Consider the following 5,550-nt stretch of genomic DNA (forward strand, 5'->3'; position numbering starts at 1 on the left):
GCTCTGTGCTCCTAAAATTGAAAATAGCTTGGTCACTGCCTTTGTTAATATATTTGCAGATATATTTGATAGCGCGCACTGAACTGCAAGCCTCAACATTTATATGGGCGTTAAATATTTTTAATAGAATAGCGGAATAAGGGACCACCCAACTATTATCAATAGTGACGTAACTCCCATTTCGTAGTTTCACAGATGCCGTTCGACCTCCGTCTGCTGGTGCTCTTCTACGATAGAGTGGGTATCCGTTTTCACTGTGGACAGTGTCTTTGTGTAATTTGCGAGGAAATTTCTTTGTGCATTTTCCATCTTTCATGCAAGGGCACTGAGGATTTTCAGGTCCACATGGACCATGAATCATGTTTTTAACTATAATATCATGAAGTGTCTTGTCAGTGCTTGGATCGGGTATTTCTGCGCTGATAATATTATCAATTTGATCGGGACTTGTCTTTTAACCACAATAATATGTGGACATGTGGTAGGCCACGCTTCTGCCACTCTATGGAATACATAAAGCAGATCACTTCTCCAAATATTCTGCCTTTGGAAATAACAGACATAAGTTTTTTAACTTTCAACCTAAAAACTCTTGCGACTACATCATGCCTATCAATCGCGCTTTGACCCGGCATTAATTCATTTACTATTTCCGGCCATGCTGGGTTGCAAGTAAACGTAACGAATAAGTCAGGGCGACCATATGTACGTACATAAGCAAACGCATCCTGAGTATATTCGTGTAAGTACCTCGGACTATTTACAAATGAAGACGGTAAAATTATCATTCTACCAATATCATTTGGATTTAGATTAGCGTCATTCGCTACTGCGTCTTGAAGGTGGATATAATTTTCTGCTCTTAATTTAGTTTGATTTAATGTTATGTATCGTAATCGTTCACTTTCTACCTTAACGTACATATCAACATAAAACTGATTGGCCAGTTGCCTGCATCGTGATATAATATTAAAATCATTTTCTCTAATCATGATATGAAAGGCATAAAAGTCCATACATGATACCTTTTTGTTAGGCAAGGGCAGGCCAGTTACAGGATCGACTTGTGGAATTTGAAAGTGATACCCTTCTTGCCCTTTGCTAAATATTAGCGGATATTGTAACGCATCGTAAAATTTATGTGTATCCGGCACCCTAGTTAGTGTGTTATCACGGGCATGTAAAACTATATCACGGGAAGCAAACTGTTCACCACAAACCATGGCTGCGACTTCATTTATTAAAGGTGCATTATATCGTCTTTCGTGTTCCCCACTTGGTGTACGATCTGGGTGAATCACCAACTTATAATCATCTCCCGGCATTCTTTCTAAGGCTGTTGTGAAAGTGTTTATTAGGCGGTTATGTTCATGCAACATTCTCTGAATCTTTAAGACAATATCCTTTTCTACTAATTGAATGTTTTGACACCTGCGGTCATTTCCCATAAAATAAATCTGTAAAAATTTTGGTTGCTCATTATTTGTAGGAAGCAGATATGATAGATTTGACTTTGGATTGTAAAAGTAGATGAAAACCCAGGCATAACCACCTCATTTTCTACACCAAATGACGTCATTTGAAAGCATGAATTATATTTCCTTATTTTGATTAAAAAACGCCGCGATTCGTTGTTATCACCTAAAAGTAAAGACTTCAATGGTTCCTCTGGTTCTCCAAGTATTGGAATTGAAACCTTGCCACCAGAACAACACATACCCGGAGTTTCTTCTTTCCACTTGAGTGCTTCACAATGTATACATTTTTTATCCATTCCACCTATGAGAAGTAATCGATGGTTATTATACTCAATCGATGGGTCATAATCAAAAGCAGCATTGTGGAATGCTCCCCATGTATACATTGTAAACGCATTTCTCCTTTCTGACTGCCGTTCAGCATTTAACACACGTCGTCTTTGGGATTCTTCTGGCATCTCTGCAGCTATCAATGATGCGTGTCGCTCAGCATCTAAAATCTGCCGGGACTGAGTCTGTTCATAGGTCTCGGCAGCTCTTTGCGTTGCGTGTCGCTCAGCATCTATAATCTGCCGGGCCTGAGTCTGTTCATAGGTCTCGGCAGCTCTTTGCGTTGCGTGTCGCTCAGCATCTAAAATCTGCCGGGCCTGAGTTTGTTCATAGGTCTCGGCAGCTCTTTGCGTTGCGTGTCGCTCAGCATCTAAAATCTGCCGGGCCTGAGTTTGTTCATAGGTCTCGGCAGCTCTTTGCGTTGCGTGTCGCTCAGCATCTAAAATCTGCCGGGCTTGAGTCTGCTCCTCAGATTCTTGGGATCTAGCTACTTGCGCAGTTCGAGCTCTTTTAGAGCTACGCGCTAAATTAGATTTACGCTTGCGAGGCATATTACTTAACCAGTTACCTACCTAAAGTAATAAAAACAGGTAAGTACTTATGCAAAAAAAAATTCTTTAGCTGACAAAAAAATTTAGTTAAAGGTACTGAGTACGAAACTATACTTAAGGTAGGTACTTATACACATGAAATAAAACAAAAACAAAACGAATTGCTAAACTAAAACTAAATGTTAAAAAAAATATACTATCCACATGGAATAAAAACAAAATGAATCGATAAAATTATATGCGAAACTACTGGAACTATTTTATTCACAAAACAACATTACTTACCTATTAATACTCAATAAAAACTATGCTGACCTTCTTAGGTACCGTAACTACTTACTAAATGTGAAAAAACTTAAAAAAACCTGCCTACTAATCTACTACAATTTTATACCTATCCTAAAAAATGAATTAAAGTATTTATTTTACCTATTAACTATAATTCTACCTACTACTAACTTATGCTAAACTAATAATAACAACCAAAACAACTAAGTAAATAACACAAAATGCTTATCCAAGAAACCCTAAACACCAATGAAAACGTAAAGAAAGCGAATACGTTGCAGCTCAAAATTGTAGATATCGCATGCGTCCGCCAACGACGTCTGCCCTCACGTGTCTACCCGTTCGGGTAAGCATACTTTGTGATCTACACTCCTCCCACCGAGCCATCCGCGTCCCCCGCACGTCTTTGCCGCCGCGCCGCGCAGCGCGCCCGCGCCCGCCAGCCCCGCCACACCACACCATGCATCGTCACACTCACACATTCATAGTGTATAGGCCGATGGGCCTGATGGACATGTCAGGCAGAAAGTATTCTAAAAGCTGGCTAGGAGTATTTGAATTATGCGATACATAACTGCACCCCGCGTTTTCACCCGCATAATTCCGGGATCGGGATCGGGATAAAAAGTAAAGATGTCCTTTCCCAAGGTTCCATCTATCTCTATACCAAAATTCATCAAAATCGGTTCAGCGGTTTAGGCGTGAAAACGAAACAGACAGACTGTCTATGTCTTTCCCCAAGGTTCCATCTATCTCTATACCAAAATTCATTTAGTAGGCATATACGATACATAACTGCACCCTGCGTTATCTATCACTCGCATAATTACGGGATCGGGATCGGGATCGGGATAAAAGGTTGCCTTTGTCCTTTTCCAAGGTTCCATCTATCTCTATACCAAAATTCATTTAGTAGGGATATACGATACACAACTGCACTCTGCGTTTCCACCCGTATAATTCCGGGATCGGGATCGGGATCTGGATAAAAAGTACCCTATGTCCTTTCCCAAGGTTCCATCTATCTCTATACCAAAATTCATCAAAATCGGTTCAGCGGTTTAGGCGTGAAAAGGTAACAGACAGACAGACAGACAGACAGAGTTACTTTCGCATTTATAATATTAGTAGGGATTAAAAATCAAAAGATGTTTAAAAATCCTACCCCTTTCACAATGAACGTCAAATATTGTGTTAAGTACACGTATTTTGAAAACGTTACACAATATTATTAAAGAATGACCTTAAACGGCCAAAATTAATAATGTATCCTCAATCTATGATTATAACCAATCTTGGACTGATTCATATCTAAAGACCGATCTCCAATCTGCATGCCAATAAACATTTCTGCTATCCGATTGTTTATTTGACAAAAGATTGACAGCAATCTTTTGCGTGATCCTTGCCTCTCGACCGCGTTTCGTTCAATGCAATATGTTGTGTTCAAGCATACCAAAAGTTTGCTGTTTTTGGAACGAAATAAAATAAGTAAGACTAATAGGGTCTGTTTCACAATGTATGGATAAAGTAGCAAATAGCTATGCAACGTTTTGTTTGTTTTTTTGTTACGAACAAATAAAGTTACAGAATTCTATAGAAAAACATAGAACCTCAACCTTTTTGTTGGTCATTTAATATTACTTGTAACGAAACGGGCTGTCATTTTCATATGGTATTTTTGTTTGTTAGGTTATTGAGTATTTTAGTACATATTATTACAAATATAAATTTTCTCTGAGTAGTTTGTGTATCTTGTTTTTGTGATTCGAGGTTGGTTCTTTAACTTAAAAAAATGTCTACGCAAAAACGTGAAAGAAGCGTCAATTTCAGCCGGGAAGAAGTTGACCTTCTAACTTCGCTTGTTGCTGACCATAAAAATATATTAGAAAATAAAAAGAGTGACTCAGTCACCTGGCAGGAGAAAGAGCAGTGTTGGAAGACGCTGGAGGCGCTGTTTAATAGCACAAGTGGGGTAAACTTTCGCAGTGCTAAAGCTTAAAGAGGGCTACAAGAAAAAAGTCTGCCTTGATACATGCTGAAACATATCGTACAGGAGGTGGCCCTAGTGCTGCTACTCCTCTTACCCCGATCTCTATCGAGGAAAAAGTCAAAGACATGATATTGTTGTCTGTCGAAGGAAATGAAAGTCAATTGAAAGGAAAAGCTTCTAAATAAGAGAAAGCAATGGGCATTTGAAGAGGAAGAAAGAGAGCATAAAAGATAATTATGGGCCATAGAAAAAAATATATTGTTAAATAAATTAGAAAAATAATAGATTTTGTGCCTGGAGCGAGGATGTATTGTATTAAAAATTTGTATTTTTATTTAAATAAAAGCATTGAATTTTTATTTAATTTATCTCAAAAATGTTGTAATTTATAAAATATTATAGTAATAAAGCAAAATAATCACTTATAAGATTACTTCGCACACTTGCATTTCCCACGTTGTCAATTGCGCTTTGATCAATATCATCAGCTTGTTCATCTACTTGTTGCAGTAGTTCAAAATGTTCATCTCGCATATCAATAGCAATATTGTGCAACACTGCACATGCCACTATCACGGCTTGTACACGAGATACTTGAAGCAAAACCTTTTTTGACAAACCGATTTTGGGGAACCGATTTTTTCCAAACACCATATTATGTCCTTTCCACCACATTTCTGCTTCGTATTTGAGATTCGTTATAAAGATGTTCTGCTGGAGTCTTGAGGTTTTGAAGTGGATTTAGTAGGTAGTATCTATAGTAACAAATATTTTTGGTTGTAGCTAATATTTTTTTTTTTTTACAAAAGTTGATGAAAAGATGAAACCTGCAAGAAGTCATATATGATAGACATCACTTTGTGTAAAAGTGTCTCCAAAGCTTCTTTTGTTAAATGTGAATTCGGCGTCA

This window comes from Pieris napi, chromosome 2 (genome assembly GCF_905475465.1).
Source record: "Pieris napi chromosome 2, ilPieNapi1.2, whole genome shotgun sequence".
NCBI lineage: Eukaryota > Metazoa > Arthropoda > Insecta > Lepidoptera > Pieridae > Pieris > Pieris napi.